The sequence below is a fragment of the Carcharhinus amblyrhynchos genome, chromosome 6 (assembly GCF_965287045.1).
Source record: "Carcharhinus amblyrhynchos chromosome 6, sCarAmb.v2.hapA, whole genome shotgun sequence".
NCBI lineage: Eukaryota > Metazoa > Chordata > Chondrichthyes > Carcharhiniformes > Carcharhinidae > Carcharhinus > Carcharhinus amblyrhynchos.
This window is the reverse complement of record NC_137329.1, coordinates 120,416,459-120,437,011: the sequence shown is the minus strand read 5'-3', so window position 1 is coordinate 120,437,011 and position 20,553 is coordinate 120,416,459.

The window sequence follows — 20,553 nt, the reverse complement described above, 5'->3', positions numbered from 1 at the left end:
CTTTCTTTTTTTAAAAAAAATACAATTTTACTGACCTGATTTACTTATCTTTGGAGGTCTCCTACATGCCCACCATAGGCATCTCCGATTTCATAGGCTCCGTCAACTGTGAGATTGCGTCTTCCAATTTGCTTGATTTGTTTTGCCCTCCCTGTTGTTCTGCGCGCTTCTGTTTAAATACTTGGTTGCTTGGCACTCTCCTGATGCTTCCCAGACACTGGTATCCAAGACACTCAGACACCAACCTTTAAGAATCCTTCAGCCACAAATCCATTTGCTGTGCAACAATGTTGTAAGTTTTGGTGTTCAGCTGGTGCTTTGACAGTGAGCTATTGCTCTCATTGAGTCTCTGCCATCTGTCATCCTCACACTATTTCCCCTCATGTTTGCTGCCTCCGCTGTCAATGACTAATGCCAGTCTTAGAGTCATGGAAAGTCACAGCACAGACGGCGGTCATTTGATCTTTTGCTGGCTCTCTGAAAGAGCAGCCATGCTTAATCCTTCGCTCTCCCTCAAACTCTAGTACCTGTCTGACATCCTTGTTAAAACGATCTGTGGAAGTAACTTCCATCACCTCTTTCAGATAGAACTTTACAGATTCTAGCAGCTTTGACTGTGCGGCACAGTGGCACAGTGGTTAGCATTGCTGCCTCACAGCTCAGGGACCTGGGTTCGGTTTCTGACTTGGGTGACTGTCTGTGTGGAATTTGCACATTCTCCCCATGTCTGAGTGGGTTTTCTCCAGGTGGTCCAGTTGCCTCCCACACTCCAAAGATGTGAGGGTTGGGTAGATTGGCGGCACTAAAATTGCCCCTTAGTGTCAGGGGGGCTAGTTCGGATAAATGCATGGGGTTATGAGGATAGGGCCTCGGTGGGATTGTGATCAATGGGCTGAATGGCCTCCTGCACTGTAGGACTGTATGGAAATGATTCCTCCTCTCTCTAGATCTATTGTCAAATAAATCACATTGATTCCCTCATCAGAAGTGATCTTCTCGATCACTTATTCACCTCTGATTTAAAAACAATATTCTTAACTTCTCAAACCTCTCTTCATAAGAATAGCCCCTCATTCCTTCTCCGCACCCATTCTGAGGCCTTTCTCCTGATATATGGTGCTATAATTGTGGTGATTTACCTGAAGACTTCAAGATACTAACAGGAAAGGACAGGGTAGATAAACTATTTTCACTGGTTGCAGATTCTAGAACTAGGGGCCTAGTTGAAGGGAATTTCACAGTAACTTCATTGCAGTGTTAATGTAAGCCTTACTTGTGACTAATAAATAAATTTTAACTTTACTTTTTGGTCCAAATCTAGGGCCAGACCATTCAGGAGTGATGTTAAGAAGCACTTCCACATGCAAAGGGTGGCAGAAGTTTGGAATGGCAAATGATACTGTATCAGTTGCTATCTTTAAACTTGAGATAGGTACATGTTTGTTCAGCAAAGGTATTAAGGAATATGGGCTAAAGGCAGGTAAATGGAGTTAAGCCACAGGTAAGCCATAATCTCATTAAATAGTGGAACATGTCAATGGGCTGAATGGCCCATTCCTGTTCCTATATAATAAAAGGTGTAATCACAATGCAGGCCACAGAACATGGTTTATGGTTCTACGAGATACTTGAATATCCAAATCCTGGGTTATACAAGGGATGATCCCTCTCGCCCCCTCTGTCTTGGACAGCAACCATATACACCCTCAATATTTACTCTTCTACCACTGACATACCATAGCTGCAGTCTGTACCATCTACAAGATGCACTGCACTAATTGGCTAAGTCCTCTCCTCGCCTCTGCCACCTAAAAGAACAAGGGCAACAAGCGCATGGGACCATCACTCATCCCAGTTCCTCTCCAAGCCACACCATCCTGACTTGGGACTGTACTGATGCTCCTACTTCATTGCTGGGTCAAAATTATTATCTGAAGCATTGTGGGAGAAAGAAGGACTTGCTTTGATATTGTGCTTTTCAAGATCACTGGATGTCTCAGCCTACAGCTAATGAAGTACTTACTGAAGTGTAGTCTCTGTTGTAATATAAGAAACACAACAGCTAATTTGTACACAGCAAACTCACACCACAAGCGATATGATAATGGCCAAGTCCACTTTTGTGAAGTTGACTGAAGGGTAATGTTGGCTCTGATACCAGGGAGACCTCCCCTGCTCTTCCAGATTGTCGTTGGATCTTTACCATCCCCCTGAGCAGGAAAATGGGGCCTCAGTTTAATGTCTCACCCAAAAGACGGCAACTCCCACACGTGGCAATCCCTCAGTACAGCACTGAAGCGTCAGCCTTAATGTTTACGCTCGGCCCCGGAATGAGACTTGAACCCACGACCTTATGATTATGAGGCTACGCACTGGGTCACAGCTGACACTTTGCTATGTGGATTGGCGTGGTCCCTAAGGCAGCTCACCGCCTCCTCCTCAAGCGCAATCAGGGCCAAAAAACAAATGCTGAGCCTTTGGTGATGCTCGGAAAAAAAGCAATGGCTATCGGGAACATACCCGTATCCCAGAGAGCAGCAAACTGAGGCCAAACAACATGAAGATCTATCCACTGTAAAAAAACAATGAGGATTTAAACTTATGGGCTCCATTTTAACCTGTTACAAGAACAGCTTCTTCCTTGCTGCTGTCAGACTTTTGAATGCACTCACCTCGCATTAAGTTAATCCTTCTCTACACCTTAGATGTGACTGTAACACTACATTCAACACCCCCTTCTCTATGAACGGTATGGTTTGTCTGTATGGCGCACAAGAAACAATACCTTTTGCTGTATGTGAATACATGTGACAATAATCAAATCAAATCAGTGGTTCCTGATGCAGGATCAATACCATATCTTCAGGATATCCAAATGCATTAAGTGCTTCATCTCCCAGAAAAAGATTGGGAGTAGTTCCTAATTTGTCAGCATCAGTGTATTGTGTGTGTACTCACTGTGGACATAATCCCAGCCCCCCCCCCCCCACCATCCCCATCCCCTCACCCCTCCAAGAAAAGTCCCTTGGAATTTAAGAGACCGATACTCACAGTAAGGTTTCCCTGCATCCCTTTCCTGAGTTTTGCAGTCAAACGGTGGCTGCCCGGAAGGTTATAAAGATCAAGAAATTTGGTTCCCACGGTCTGAAAGAGGACAAGGTTACTTGTGGGCATTCCGCCATGAAAAAACTGCAGACAGTGTGGAATTCAGCGTGATTACAGCTGAAATCCAAATGGACTCTGATTAAAATCCTGGGCATTGCAGCCCTGTATGTTGTAAACAGACCACGTTGAAAAAATCTGGAACTAACTCCCAATAGCACCAATTAAAAAAACAGCGGGATTTCCTCTTTAATCTACTGAAGCCAATTGCAGTTGGTCAGCAACCAAGTGGCTTGTTGCCACTTAGCCTGACTTAACCTAATACAAATAGAAAGTAAAGAAGATTAAGTTTTGGCTTGGCACAATAACATGTTTGCTTCCCGTCCGGCAGAATTTACTGTAGGTTTTCACTTTGCATAATAACTAAATTTATCTCACTAGAACATTACTTTTGACTTCAGTTCAATTCCCATACATGAAGAATAGGTGCAGTATTCAATGTACTATGCATTTACTGGGGTACTGTTGGTGCATCTGTGCAATGTTGCCAGTGACCTTTTATACTCCCTTTGATTTTGATTTGGTTTGATTTATTATTGTCACATGTATTAACATACAGTGAAAAGTATCATTTCTTGCGCGCTATACGGACCATTCATAGAGAAGGAAACGAGAGAGTGCAGAATGTAGTGTTACAGTAATAGCTAGGTTGTAGAGAAATGTCAATTTAATGCAAGGTAAGTCCATTCAAAAGTCTGATGGCAGCAGGAAGAAAGCTGTTCTTGAGCCGGTTGGTAAGTGACCTCAGACTTTTGTACCTTTCTCCCGACGGAAGAAGGTAGAAGAGAGAATGTCCGGAGTGTGTGGAGTCCTAAATTATGCTGACTTCTTTGTCGAGGCAGCAAGAAGTGTCGACAGAGTCAATGGATGGGAGGCTGGTTTGCATAATAGATTGGGCTACATTCACAATCTTTTGTAGTTCCTTGCAGTCTTGAGCAGAGCAGGAGCCATACCAAGCTGTGGTACCACCAGAAAGAATGCTTTCTATGGTACATCTGTAAAAGTTGGTGAGATTCGTAGCTGACATACCAAATTGCCTTAGTTTTCTGAGAAAGTAGAGGCATTGGTGGGCTTTCTTAACTATAGTGTCAGTATGGGGGGGAGAACCAGGGCAGGTTGTTGGTGATCTGGACACCTAAAAACTTTAAGCTCTCTTGAGTCGCATTACAAGGGCCATGCCAAGTAAAATTTGACAGCACGTAACCTCGGGAGATTTTTTTAGGGAGAAAGTTTGATCGGAAGTAGATTCCACAAAGGTAGAAGTGGGGAAGAATTCCAGACTTCACAGCCTAGACAGATGAAGTTATGGCAGCCTAATGTGAACGGGTCAAAGTGTTGGTGTGCAAGAGGCCAGAATTGGAGGAGTGCAGAGATCTTAAATGGTTGTGAGGCTGTTGGGTCTGAAAGGACCAGTAACTCCAAACCAAGAAATAGCTTTTTTTTCCCCAAAATGTGTGACAATTGCTGGACTGAAATCATGGCCAGATTCATGCAATCAGCCCTATTTTGTGGTGTTAAGTGCAAAAAAGAACCCTCTCTCCCTGATCCTTCAAGGATATTCCCTCCCTACCACATTGTGAAGACTAAGTGTGGCTGAAATGGGTGTTTATTTTCCATACGTAACCTCAGGAGGAACAACAGAGTGCTGGCAAGTCAGTGGCCAGTCCTCACCTTACATCCTCCAGTAGGAGTCACTAGAAGCCAGTTGTGTGTGGTTAATTGCTATAAGTTAAACACTGAAACTGATTTTAGTGATGTTTTTGCTCATGTTAAGCACAGTTAACTGAGAGCAGCCCAGAGAACAAAGGTGGGACTGCCTGGTGTGTGTGTCTCAGCTACTCAGTGGATGGGTTTGGAAATATGCACTTTCCCTGCTTCTCAGTTCCACTAATTTGCCAAGCGTCTTAAAGTAGCTGAGAGGGCAAGCTGGAACTGTGCAATTTTGCAATTTCATTCTTTGATCACGGATACAGATGCGTGAGAGTAGCCTGTGGTGGTAATTTTCCCTCAGTGCGAAAACCTGGCTTCTTCTGCTTGTTGTCTCTGTCTTGGTCCAGATGACTGGGACGTTGGTCCGTCAGAAATTATGAGCGTGGATTTGATTTCTAATGCAGCCCATTCAAGCATTGACAAACCGAGGCACTTAATGCTAGTTCTTAAAATGGAAGTGTTCCATTGCCAACTGCTGACTTGTGTCTGTCAGTGACAAAATCCTCACAAATGTTACCCACAGTTTTTAAGGTGGGATTGGCAGAAACACTTCTCACTCAATCTCCACCTCACTTTCACTCATTGACCTCCTTGCCAACACCAAGGTGTTTTCAGTGGTCAAACTGAAGTCAGCTGGACGGGACGTGGCACAGTGGTTAGCATTGCTGTCTCACAGCGGCAGGGACACGGGTTCAGTTCCAGCCTTGGGTCACAGCCTGTATGGAGTTTGTACATTCTCCCCGTGTCTGCGTGGGTTTCCTCCAGGTGCCCTGGTTTCCTCCCACAGTCCAAAGATATATGGGTTAGGTTGATTGGCTGTGCTAAATTTACCTTAGTGTCAGGGGGATCAGGAGGGTAAATACTTGGAATTATGAGAATAGGACTTGGATGAAATTGTTGTCAATGGGCCAAATGGCCTCCTTCTGCACTGTAGATTCTATGATCTATGGCAATCCAAATTCAGCCCCTGACTGTGCACAACCCCCGTGTTGTACTTGACCCAGAGATGAACTTTGAGCCATATATCCTAGAATACAGGAGCAGGAATGTACTTTTGAGGCTGTATAAGGCTCTGTTAAGACACCAATTGGAGTATTGTGAGCAGTTTTGGGCCCCGTATCGAAGAAAGGATGTGCTAACCTTGGAAAGGGTCCGGAGGAGCTTCACAAGAATGATCCCTGAAATGAAGAGATCTTATTGAAACTTACAGGGTACTGCAAGACCTGGATAGAGTAAACATGGAGAGACGTTTAAAAGCTAGAACCAGAGGATACAACCTCAGGCTAAAGGGACGATTCTTTAAAACAGAGATGAGGAGGAATTTCTTCAGACAAAGAGCAGTGAATCTGTGGAACTTGTTGCCACAGAAGGCTGTGGAGGCCAGGTCATTGAGTGTCTTTAAGACAGAGATAAATAGGTTCTTGATTAACAAGGGGGTCGGGGTTATGGGGAAAAGGCAGGAGAACGGGGATGAGAAAGATACCAGCCATGATTGAATGGCAGAGCAGACTTGATGGGCCGAGTGGCCTAATTCTTATGGTCTTATTCAAGACCTCCTATTTCCACTCCATAACATTGTTGAGCCTGCCCTGCCTCAACTCATCTGTTATTAAAATCATCATCCTCACCTTTGTAACCTTTGGAGTTGATTTTTCCAAGCACATTTCATAAACTGTAGCTGCTTCCTGTCCCATCTCACACCAAGTTTCATCTTATCACTACTCTGCTTGTTGACTTTGTTTGTCCTCAGTAGAGCAATGGCTCCATTTTGAAATTTTCATCCTTGTTTCCAAGTCACTCCATGGCTTTTAATTCCCCAACTCAAACCTCCTCCAGCTCTAGAATCCTTTGAAGTACCTGCGTTCCTGGGATTTGGACATCTTGAGCATCCCCAATTTTAAATGCTCCACCTTTGGTGACCATGCTTTCCATTGCTTAGTCCCTAAGCTTTGGAATACCCTCCCCAAATGCCTCTTAAAACCTGTCACTATGACCAAGCTGCTCTAGTATCTCCGTATGTGCCTCAGTCTGTGCTGTCGCAGTATGTGAACTTATCCACAGCACAGTTTCTGGCCATACACTGAGACCTTGAGTTTGAGATTAGTCTGTTCTGCAGCTGCATTGTGCCTAACTTCCTTATACATTGTATTGGAGAATACATGCATGCCGCATTGCATGTCCAGCTCTGGACCAGCAGCTAGTGCACGGTCATCCATAATATAAAAGAATACATTATTTGATTTGATTTAATTTGATTTATTGTTGTCATATGTATTAACATATAGTGAAAAATATTGTTTCTTGTGTGATATACAGACAAAACATACCATTCGTAGAGAAGGAAACAAGAGAGTGCAGAATGTAGTGTTACAGTTCTAGTTAGGGTGTAGAGAAAGATCATCTTAATGCAAGGTGAGTCCATTCCAAATTCTGACAGCAACGGGGAAGAAGCTGCTCTTGAGTCAGTTGGCATGTGACCTCAGACTTTTGTATCTTTTTCCCGACAGAGGAAGGTGGAAGATAGAATGTCCAGGTGCATGGGGTCCTTAATTATGCTGGCTGCTTTTTCCGAGGGAGCGGGAAATGTAGACCGAGTCAATGGATGGGAGGCTTAGGGCATATTTTAGATTCTGGAGGAACTAAAGGAATGTTCATCAAAAATAATATAGAAGAGATTAAGTCACACATGGAAATTATTTGGAAATTGCAATTTGTAATTTAAAATTTCACATATATTGAAAAGTTCTATTGCACAAATTTATGAATAACATAAATGGAAGTTTAATTAATATACAATGTTGTGATACAATGTTCATGTATGTGTGTGTATATATATGCAGATAGTATGTGTATAATGCTTGCACTCATGTCATACATATTCAGTTGAATTGCATGGAATTCACCACTGATGCTCAGTAGCAGCAGTGTGTACTATCCACAAGATGCACTGCAAAAATTCATCAAAGATCCTTAGACAGTACCTTCCAAACCCACGACCACTTCCGTCTAGAAGAGCAAAGGCAGCAGATACATGGGAACACCACTACCTGCAAGTTCCCTTCCAAGCCACTTATCTTCCTGACTTGGGAATATATCACTGTTCCTTTGCAGTCACTGGGCCAAAACCCTGGAATTCCCTTCCAAATGGCATTGTGGGTCAACCCACAGAACATGGACTGCAGCGATTTAAGAAGGCAGCTCACCACCACCTTCTCAAGGGCAACTAGGGATGGACAATAAATGCTGGCCAGCCAGTGACACCCATGTCCCATGAATTAATAAAAAAATGTTTTTATATAGGTGAATGATAAAAGTATAATATATTGTAGCTGAGTCAGTGTTTGTCCTGGACAGGAGATTTTCCTTCCCTTTGAGTCACTTTGTGAAAGTGAGGGTCATGAAGCAGGAAGAAACACAGGCGCCAGAAGCAGGATTAAGGAAATAAAACTCAAAACAAATCCAAGTGAGTACATTTTTATTCTTTCACGTGATATGACCATTGCTGGTTAGACTAGCATTTATTGTCCATTCCTGATACTACCCAAGAAGGTGATGGTGAGCTGCCATCTCAAACCACTGCGTCCATGTGATGTAGATGCATCCACAGTTACAGAATTTTGACCCAGCGACAGTGAAGGAATGATGATATAGTTCCAAGTCAGCGTGGTATGAGGTTTGGAGAAGATCTTGCAGGTGGTGTTTCCATGTGTCTGCTGCCTTTGACTTCCAAGGTGGTAGAGGTTTTGGAAAGTGCTGTTGAACTCGGTGAGTTGCTGAAGTGAATCTAGTGGATGGTACATTCTGTGTCAGTAATTGAGGGAGTTAATGTTTAAAGTGGTGGATGGAATGCCAATCAAGCGGGGCTGCTTTATCCTGGATGGTGTCAAGCTGCTTGAGTGCTGTTGGAGCTGCACCCATCCAGGCAAGTGGAGAATATTCCAACATACCCTTGACTTGTATCTATGATGGTGGGCAGGGTGTGGGGAGTCAGAATCATAGAATCAGAGAATCCTACAGTGCAGAAAGAGGCTATTCGGCCAATAGAGTCCCACCCAGGTCTTATCCCCATAACCCCTTGCATTTACCCTAGTTAGTCCTCCTGACACTAATGGGCCATTTAGCATGGCCAACCCACTTAACCCACATGTCTTTGGACTGTGGGAGGAAACTGGAGCACCCAGAGGAAACCCACGCAGACACAGGGAGAATGCGCAAACTCCACACAGACAGTGATCCAAACCAGGAATCGAAACGGATCCCTGGCGCTGTGAGGCAGCAGTGCTAACCATGAATTACTTGCTGCAGAATTCCGAGCCTTTGACCTGCTCCCTGGACCTTTGTGCCAGGTCTGACTCCCACTAGTGGAGAGTTTTTCCCCGATTCCCATTGACTCCAGTTTTGCTAAGGCTCCTTGATGCCACAGTTGGCCAAACACTGCGTTGATGTCACTTGCACCTCAACCCTCTTCAGGTTGTTTTGTCCATGTTTGGATCAGGGCTGTAATGAGGTCAGGAGCTGAGTGACCCTGGTGGAATCCAAACTGAGCATCATGAGAGGGTTATTGTTGATTAAATGCTGCTTGATAGGATCCTCAGTGATGCCTTCCATTATTTTGTTGATGATTGAGAATACAGTGATAGGGTAGAAATTGTCCAGGTTGCTTTTGTCCTGCTTTTGATGATCTTTCATTCTTTCATAGCATCAGCAATATGTTAATGCATTTCCTACATACACTTGCCATGCACAAGAAACCTGGCTGAATGCTGGGTGCATTTTCCAACAAACCAGCAGCACTCACAGGGCTGCTTTGAAACCTTTAAAGGATCTTTTTTGAACACATTCTTGGTCCTTTAATGACACAGAGTGGAGAGGAGTGTGGTATCAGACTTGCCACTGCCAGAAATAGGGTGCAGGAAGGATTTGGGGCAAAGAATGTCTAAAGATTTTCTGCCTTAGGTCACTTACGTAATAAACTAATCTGAGTTAGATCCGGAATTAATATTTGAACAGAAAATTGAATGTCGCATTCTCTCATTGCACATGATGAGTCATCACCAAGTTTATTCCAGTAGGATGAAGCGACAGGCTGAGAAATTTTTGTACCAGGGACAACCAGATAGAAATGAGATTCTAATGTAAAGGCATATATGCTGTCCTTCCTTGTATTTATAGTTTTGTAGGAAAACGGGGAGAGGTTTCCTGCTATGCTTGCCTGAAAATTGGAAAACCCTGCCCAAGGTCAATGGACATTTGCTCCCACTATGATTCCCATGGCGGGCGGGATGGGAAAATTCACCCCCAAGGTCATCTTGTTAGAGCAGAGAATTTTTCCGCAGTGCAGGCAGGTGACTTGGAAAACACAAATGATGGAAATAAAGTCAGCTTTGCTGGGATATTGTCATTTCAATTTGGCAAGTTCCCATTATAGGTGTGGATATAGGAATTAATACCTAGGAAACATTAACGTCGGTGTATAATGAATGTGAATGGCAGTAAGGTTTGTAAACAGGGAGTACATGCTGGTGCAAGAGCTCTAATAATTACTAGCCAGTCTCACGTACACAAGCTAATTTGGAGGCTGAAGCGACTTAATGCCTGCTTCCCTTTGCTGCCCCTCTCTGCAACTCTGCCCTAAATTCCTTCCCCCTTTCCTGCTTCACTACTTGAGTTGTAAGTTGTTGAGTGTTATCACATTGTGTGTTGGAGTAAGAGTTCACTAAAAGCCTTGATGTTGTATTTGGGGTCAAGGGGTTACAGGGCAGCTGCCATCAATAGCTGCTTTACCAGTGGTCCTTTTCCCACCCACTTTATCCACGGCCTTTGCCCCTTCCAATCACAGCTTCACTCCCTTCACTAAATCTATCTCCTCCCAACTGAACTTGACACCTGTATCCTGCCCTCGCCCTTAACCCTCCACCTTGTTCCCCCAAAGTCTCCATCACTCCCAAGCATCCCCAACATTCAGAAGCTTCCTTCAAACACATGATTATTTTAATCAAATTAAAATGAGGAAATCTTCCTTTCTCCCATAATGTCTTCTTGCTGTCTCCCTTTCATGCTCTCTCTCACATTGCCTCTTTATGGGGTGAAAGATTGGACAGAGCTCCTGAACAGGCACAGCGATGGTGATGCATGATTAACCCATTTCCTCTGAGCGTGGCATCACGTAAACATCATCCTGCAGCTAGTTTAGATGATGGCAGTGTAAAGCCCACTGCTCAGTGTGCTGTCCGTGGGCAGTTTGCCTCAATGGGGGGGCTCAGGGTTATGTGATCTGCCACATAAGTGTTAGAAATTAAAATTTTTCACGCCCATGAGTACATAGCACTGCCTTAGTTAAAAAAAAAGATGCGACAATTAGTCAGTTTCAAAATCATCTAAGAGGCAGAGAACAAAGAGAATTACAGCACAGGAACAGGCCCTCCAAACCTGCACCGATCATGCTGCCTGTCTGAACTAAAACCCCCTACGCTTCCAGGGACCTTACCCCTCTATTCCCATCCTATTCATATATTTGTCCAGATGCCCCTTAACTATCGTATCCACTACCTTCCCTGGCAGAGAGTTTCAGGTATCCACCACCCTCTATGTAAAAAACCTCCCCTTTAAACCTTGCTCTTTGTACCCTAAACCTATGCCCCCTAATAATTAGCTCTTCCACCCTGGGAAAAGGCTTCTGACTATCCACTGTGTCATAGAACATAGAACAGTACAGCACAGTACAGGCCCATTGGCCCTCGACGTTGTGCCAAGCTATGTCCGAACCCAAGATCAATCTACCCCACTCCCAATCATTCTGATGTGTTCCACGTGCCTATTCAATAACCGCTTGAAAGTTCCTAAAGTGTCCAACTCCACTATCACAACAGGCGGTCTATTCCACACCCCAACCACTCTCTGAGTGAAGAATCTACCTCGGACATCCCTCCTATATCTCCACCATGAACCTTATAGTTATGCCCCCTAGTAACACCTACATCCACTTGAGGAAATAGTTTCTGAACGTTCACTCTATCTATCCCCCTCATCACCTTATAAACTTCCATTAAGTCACTTCTCATTCTCCTCCACTCTAAAGAGAAAAGCCCCAGCTCCCTCAACCTTTTCTCGTAAGACCTACCCTCCAAACCAGGAAGCATCCTGGTAAATCTCCTCTGCACTCTCTCCAATGCTTCCACATCTTTCATATAGTGAGGTGACCAGAACTGCACACAATATTCCAAATGTGGTCTCACCAAGGTCCTGTATAGTTGCAGCATATCCCCACGACTCTTAAACTCAAATCTCCAGTTAATAAACGCTAACATACTATAAGCCTTCTTCATGGCTCTATCTACTTGAGTGGCAACCTTCATAGATCTGTGGATATGAACCCCAAGATCTCTCTGTCCCTCCACATTCCTCAGAACCCTGCCGTTGATCCTGTAATCCACATTCAAGTTTGTCCTACCAAAATGTCCATGCCTCTCATAATCTTGTAGACTTCTATCAAGTCGCCCTTCAACCTCCATCGTTGCAGTGAGAACAAACCAAGTTTCTCCAACCTCATAACTAATGCCCTCCATACCAGGCAACTTCCTGGGATGTCCTAACAGCAGTGACCAATGTGTAGTCCTTGTGGAGCTAAAGTCAGACAGAAGGTACTCTCTATATAATGTGGCACTCACACTGCAACGAATGGACCCATCTAGCAGCCAAACCAAAATACCAAATACCTCTGCAGGTCATCAATAACAGTCCATGTACATGACCAGAAACATCTCAGCCTTTTGGCTAAGAAGAAGTTCAGACCAAGCACAGGATGGGGTGCAGTGCCTCATCTTGGATCTTGTTTGTCTCCCCTGGACGGACCATGAATTGGATGCAATTGGATTTTGAATTTGGTTTTTGGAGCAAGCAGGGAATGGATTTGTGTTTGCCCATTCCACTCTGAGCATTGTAACTTTAAGGATGGTGTAGAAGACATGAAATCCTGCCTGCCTTGTTTTAGTGGGGGAGGGGCGTGGTGGGGAGGAGATGAGGGGTGGGGGGGTGATAATGAGGGGAGGCTGGCAATTTTACAGCTTGTACTTTTATTCACAACTTCTTCAATAATGCACCAGCCTAATACAGGGGGATTCAATGTCTGAGTTCACATGGGTAGATATATGGCATGTGGATTGCATGGTGGCATAGTGGTTAGCACTGCTGCCTCAGAATGCCAGGGACCCGGGTTCAATTCCAGCCTCAGATAACTGTCTGTGTGGAGTTTGCACATTCTCTCCTCGTCTACCTAGGTTTCCTCCAGGCGCTCCGGTTTCCTCCCACATTCCAATGATGTGCGGGTTAGTTTCATTGGCCATGCTCAATTGAGCCTTAGTGTCGGGGGGGGGATTAGTAGGTAAATAGGTGGGGGGATATGGGGATAGGCCTGAGTGGGATTGTTATTGGTGCAGGTTTGATTGGTTGAATGGCCTCCTTCTGTACTGTAAGGATTCTGTGGTTCTATGATATAATTGCCAAGATTGGCCATGTCCAACATGAACACACCTCCCCTGACCATCAGTGGCAGGATTATCCAGTCCTGCAAAAAGGCAATGGACTTGTGGCTGGCCCATGGTGGATTCCGCCATGAATAACAACCAGTGCTACGAAGACCCCACCATCAGCACCCTGGTGGTCACCATCAACCTAAAGCTTAGCTGGATCAGCCACAGGAACAGCATGGATTGTCCGGTGGCCCTGTTCTTCTTTAAAATAGCAATGGGGATCATTTCTCTCCAACTGTGAGGGGAGATAATGCCTCCAATTAATGTTTTATCTGAAAGGTGACATCTCCAACAGTGCTGCATTCCCTCAATATTGTATTGGAGTATCTGTCACTTCCGCTGTCTCGGCAAAGCAGCCAGCATAATTAAGAACCCCACACATCCCGGACATTCTCTCTTTCACCTTCTTCCATCAGGAAAAAGATACAAAAGTCTGAGGTCACGTACCAACCGACTGAAGAACAGCCGCTTCCCTGCTGCTATCAGATCTTTGAATGGACTTACCTTGCATTAAGTTGATCTTTCTCTACACCCTAGCTATGACTGTAACACTACATTCTGCAACCCTCGTTTCCTTAGCTATGAACGGTATGTTTTGTCGGTCCACCTCGTGTCCAACGAGGGGCATACACACGATGGGTCGTACTGGGGCTGCTCTTGGTTGTTCGAGATTGGCCTAGATTGGTCGTCATTGGTCTCTGGTGTAGTCCCGGAGGATTGGAGGATAGCGAATGTTGTCCCATTGTTTAAGAAGGGGAACAGAGACTTTGCCGGGAATTATAGACCGGTGAGTCTTACTTCTGTTGTGGGCAAGGTTTTAGAAAAAATTATTAGGGATAGGATTTATAGTTATTTGGAGTGTAATGAATTGATTAGAAATAGTCAGCATGGTTTTGTAGCGGGTAGGTCGTGCCTTACTAACCTTATTGAGTTTTTTGAGAAGGTGACCAAAGAGGTGGATGGGGGCAAGGCAGTTGACGTGGTATACATGGATTTTAGTAAGGCGTTCGATAAGGTTCACCATGGTAGGCTTCTGCAGAAAATGCAGATGTATGGGATTGTGGGTAATCTAGGAAGTTGGATCAGGAATTGGCTATCAGATAGGAGACAGAGGGTGGTGGTGGATGGTAAATATTCATCATGGAGTACAGTTACGAGTGGTGTGCCTCAGGGATCTGTTTTGGGGCCACTGTTGTTTGTAATTTTTATTAATGATCTGGATGAGGGTATAGTTGGGTGGATTAGTAAATTTGCTGATGACACCAAAATTGGAGGTGTGGTAGATTGTGAGGAAGGGTGTCATAGTCTGCAGGGAGACTTAGATAGGTTGCAGAGCTGGGCCGAGAGGTGGCGGATGGAATTTAATGCGGAGAAGTGTGAGGTAATTCACTTTGGTAGGAGCAACAGATGTGTCGAGTATAGGGCTAACGGGAGGACTTTGAATAGTGTGGATGAACAGAGGGATCTAGGTGTGTGTGTACATAGATCCCTGAAAGTTGGGAATCAAGTAGATAAGGTTGTTAAGAAGGCGTACGGTGTCTTGGCGTTTATTGGTAGGGGGATTGAATTTAGGAGTCGCAGTGTAATGTTGCAACTGTACACTACTCTGGTGCGGCCGCACTTGGAGTACTGTGTGCAGTTCTGGTCCCCGCATTACAAGAAGGATGTGGAGGCGTTGGAGAGGGTGCAGAGGAGGTTTACTAGGATGTTGCCTGGTATGGTGGGGAGGTCCTATGAGGAGAGACTGAGGGATTTAGGGTTGTTTTCGTTGGAAAGAAGGCGGTTAAGAGGGGATCTTATTGAAACATATAAGATGATTAGAGGTTTAGATAGGGTGGATAGTGATAGCCTTTTTCCTCGGATGGAGAAAGCTAGCACGAGGGGGCATGGCTTTAAATTAAGGGGGGGTAGCTACAGGACGGATGTCAGGGGTAGGTTCTTTACCCAGCGGGTGGTGAGGGATTGGAATGCCCTGCCTGCTGCGGTTGTAAATGCGCCTAGTTTGGGGGCGTTTAAGAGATCTCTGGATAGGTTTATGGACGAAAAGGGATTGGTATAGGCTAGTGGGTCATTGTTTTTGTAACTGGTCGGCGCAACATCGTGGGCCGAAGGGCCTGTTCTGCGCTGTAATGTTCTATGTTCTATGTTCTAGTGCTTCATGTCGTTAGTGTGTGCCTAAACTGGACAAGATACTGGGCAAGACGACAGCTCAGTGACTATCACTGATTGCTGTGCAGACACATGGATTTGGCCCGGTGTCTGTGGGAGTTTGCGCATTCTCCCCGTGCCTGCGTGGGTTTTCTCTGGGTGCTCCGGTTTCCTCCCACACCCCAAAGATGTGCTGTTAGGCTGATTGGCAGGAATAAATTGTCCGTAAATCAGATTCCCTCAATCTGGATGGCCATAAAACATCAGACAGGGGTCGTGGGTGGAGAGGGGGACTGGTGGTGTTGAGATGGCGGCGTGGGCTCGTTGGGCCGAAGGGCCTGTTTCCCGGGCTGATTTTGTTCTTCTTCTTCTGTAAAGCGCGCAAGAAACAATACTTTTCACTGTACGTTAATATGACAATAATAAATCAAATCAAATCAAAATCTGCCTAGATTATGTGGTGAGGTCTCCGAAATGCGGCTTAAACTCCCAATTTATGCATTGGCAGCAAGAATAGCCCTGACCATGCCCTGGCTGGCACCTACTCACTGAGCATCAGATCCAGGACCACCAGAAATGAGAAAGTCCTCACTTGCAGTGACAGGTCTACACTTGCAGGTCCCATCAAAGGGGCAAGTTGGCTCATCAATGAACAGAAATGGCCCAGACTATTGGAACTAACTGACTGGGGTAATACTGAGTTGATATAGCAGCAGTTTTTGTTGTTGTTTTCCATTCACAGAGCTGCTGGAGAGAGAATATTGAGGGACTACAGGGTGAGGAGTGCAACTCTTAGTACTTGGTCAATCCAGTGAGGGTCCAGATCCTTCTTGAAGATGGTTTTCTGGAATCCTTACAATGCAGAAGAGGCCATTCAGCCCATCACACCTATACGGACCACAATCCCACCTGGCCCTATTCCCGTAACCCTCATTTACCCTACTAATCCACCTGACACTAGGGTCAATTTAGCAAGGCCAATCAATCTAACTCACACATCTTTGGACTGTGGGAGGAAACGGGAGCACCCGGAGGAAACCCATGCAGACATGGGGAGAATGTGCAAACTCCACGCAAATAGTGACCCATGACTGGAATTGAACCCATGTCCCTGGCACTGTGAGGCAGCACTGCGCCACCATGCCACCCAATTCCTCATCAGCAATATATGTCAGTATTGCACCTAAACTCAACTCCAAAGGAATCCCAGTTTTCCTCCACACCTTTCCCCAAGTCACTGAATGGACCTTCAGTAGGTGAATGAGGTAGGGAGGTAGAGAGATTCCTCCTGCTTAGAAAGGATAGCAGAACTAGAGGGCACAGCCTCAAAATAAGGGGGGGGGGGGGGGCGCAGTTTAGAACAGAGTTGAGGAGGAACTTCTTCACTCAAAGGGTGGTGAGTCTCTGGAATTCTCTACCCATTGAAGTAGCGGAGGCTACCTTGCTGAATATATTTAAGTCACGGGTAGATAGCTTTCTGATAGACAAGGGAATTAAGGGTTATGGGGAGAAAGTGGGAAAGTGGAACTGATCCACTTCAGATCAGCCATGATCTTATTGAATGGCGGGGCAGGCTCGAAGGGCTAGATGGCCTATTCCTGCTCCTATTTCTTATGTTCTTATGTTCTTATGAATGGCAAGTATGGGTAATACTGCCACCCTCCCCTGCTGCACCCCATCCCTGCTCTCTAAGTGCATTACAAGCAGCAAAGTCTGTCATGAAATCTTAACTGCAGAACTTTTCTACTGACATCTTTGGACAATAGAAAGATGAACCTTTTCTAGCTGGGAACCTCATTCACTTGCAGCATCTGTGAACAACTTAAGACACTTACTGCAGCAACCTTGCACACGCAGTGCCATTAACATAGAACCAAACATCACAGCATAACAGAGGATCTTCAGATTTGTAGAACCGTGGAATACTGAAGAGGACCATTCCGCCCATCAACATTTTCTGCCTCAATGAAAGAATTCTTAAACTTTCTCCGCAGCCTTCAATGTTTTAATTCTCAGGTACTTACTCAATTTCCATCTGGAAGTTATTATTGAATCTGCTTCCCACCAGCCTTTGTGATCATGCATTTAAGATCTTAACGGCTCACGTTGTTAAGAATAATTCTCCTCATCTGCCCATCTGGAGCTTGTGCCAGTTACTTTCGACCTGTTCCCCCTGGGTGCCGACCCTCCTACCAGTGTAAATAATTTTTCCTGATCTAAATCCTTCTTAGCGTTATCAGACAAAACGTTGACACCAAGCCACATATGACATCTGGTGATTGAATGTACGGCAGACGGTTCAGCTCCTGTTTGGCAAGTCCTCCCAGAACAGTGAAAAATTGGGAAATTACCCCCAAGAAATGCCAGAGGCAAGTTATTCACCCTGGGATATGTGCCAGGAATCAGCCCACCGTTGAGATGACGTTGTAGCGTTACTGCTGCTCCTATTTTGGATGCTCATGTCGGCAAGGGAATCAGACTTTGTCGGGGGTAGATGGGAGTGCGGAATCTGAAATCCAAATGAATCAGCCATGATCTTATCAAATGGCGGAGCAGTCTTGAGGGACTGAATGGTCCACTTCATCTGTCCATTGCTCCCATTGGACATAATCTTCGCGCCTTTGGAATTCTTCTGCCATCAAAGGGGAATACAGCACCCGACCCCGATGGCGGCGGTTACGTGAACTCTGCCAAGATCTTCCTGAAGGTGACCAATTAAGAAACTGCTTCTGGGTGAGCCATCCAATGAAAGCATGGCGTGCCAACCAGAGAACCAATGGAAGGGCTCGCAGCAACATCTGGCCTGCAGCCCCACCAGTGAAGATGAGCACTGCTGAAGCAGGCAGGAGAACATGTGGGGCATCAAGACTTTTACGTGCCGGGATTTTATCGCTTCACCCGCCCAAGGTTCGTGGTTCCCACCAACAGAGAATGCCGTTCTATGAGTCACGCCCACCCTGATTCTGGGGTGGGAGAGGCGGTAAAATTCCAGCAATGGTGTTTAAAAGAAAAACCGGTGTGGCCAAAACTGCCAGATTGTTCAGTGCGGAAAGCTGTAAAGTGCCCAATCAGAAGATGAGATGCTGTTCCTCCAGTTTGCGTTGGGCTTCACTGGAACATTGCAAAAAGCCAAGGACGGACATGTGAACAGGAGAGCAGGGTGGCGTGTTGAAGTGGCAAGCGACAGGAAGGTCTGGGTCCTGCTAGAGGATGGACCAAAGGTGTTTTGCAAAGCGGTCACCCGGTCTGCGTTTGGCCTTTCTGATGGAGAGTAGACCGCATTGGGAGCAGCGAATAACTGTTTCCAGGTTCAGATGAGAGCATGGAGTGGCACCGAAATAGTCATCGATGGACGAGTTGTGGGAGGGGGCCGGAGAAGAACTGGAACAGGGAATGTGCCACATAGCCCATAAAGAGAGAGAGACAAAACTGGGACCCATGTGGGTGCCCATAGTCACACCTTTCCTCTGGAGGAAGTGAGACAAGTTAAAGGAGAAATTACTGAGTGAGTGAACCAGTTCAGCCAGACTGAGCAGAGAGGATGGGGATTGTTCAGGCAAAGAGTTCCACAGATCCACCACCCTCTGGCTGAAGAAATTTCTCCTCATCTCTGTTTTAAAGGGTCGATCCTTTAGTCTGAAGTTATGCCCTCTGGTTCTAGTTTGTCCTACTAGTGGAAACATCCTCTCCATGGCCACTCTATCCAGCCCTCGCCGTCTGGTGAACCTTTTCTGCATTCCCTCTTTGGTGGGTGTATCCTTCCTGAGGTTAGGAGACCAAAATAGCATAAATATCAAGAAGCATCAAGGTGGAATTCCACATCGACTGAAGCGATTTCAGAAGATTTTTATCTGCGAGGACTTCAGCTACACAAACGGTAGACGAGTGGGATTCACTGTAACTCCTGAATTTCTGTCTTTAACTCTGCATTATCAAATGCTAAACAGTGCTGCCCATTTCTCAGGGTAATGATAGCGAACGCTATCAATTTTATCACCATTACAACTGCAAAATCCAGCCCAGTGAGTGCTTTTGACACATATTCTTCAGGAGCTCCTGGGAAAAGACTATTTTCTGTCACATGCCTCACGTGTGCAGAGTGTCAGCTACCTTTCAGAGTGCAGCATGATATTTAATTTGTGAGCAAATATTTATGTCTGAAGTGGCAACAGATCAAACAATAGAATTTTCCACACGCTCTCTGAAATGTGACCCTGGTGAGATAAAGATGGCCAGGCGGGTACATAAAGAAGCTTTCCAACAGGTGTTGTCTGCTTTCTGCCACTTACTCCATTTTGCTGCCTCTCTGCTGGCAATTTCTGTGGGAGCTGCTTTCTTCTCGGGTACCTGGTTCCATCTGAACCACAAGTAAGAACAGGTAGTGACACCGCCTCCCCAGTTATCCTCAACACCGGTGTCCCGCAAAGCTGTGTCCTCACTCCTTTACTATTCTCCTTGCGCAGTTAACACTGTGTAGCAAAGCTCCCCTCCAACTTGATTTTCAAGTTTGCTGATGACACCACCATAGTGGGTTGGATCTCAAATAATGATGAGACAGAGGACAGGAATGAGATAGAGAATCTGGTGAACTGGTGCGATGACAATAATCTCCCTCAATGTCCGCAAAACAAAGGAGATAGTCATCGATGTCAGGAAGTGTAGTGGAGAACATGCCCTTGTCTACATCAATGCGCTGAAGTGGAAATGGTTGAGATATTCAAGTTTCTGTTCTGACCCCTCCACATCAATTAAGAAAGCCCACCAAAGCCTCTACTTTCAGATTGTTCATTACGACTCTCATCAAATTTTACAGATACACCATAGAATCCTTTCCAGATGTATCACAGCTTGGCATGGCTTCTGCTCTGATCAAGGCTGCAAGAAACTACAAAGGGTTGTGAACACAGCTCAGTCCATCATGCAAACCAACCTCCCACCTATTGATTCCATTTACACTTCCCAGTCCCTCAGAAAAGCAGCCTGCGCCACCAAGTGTCCCATGCAC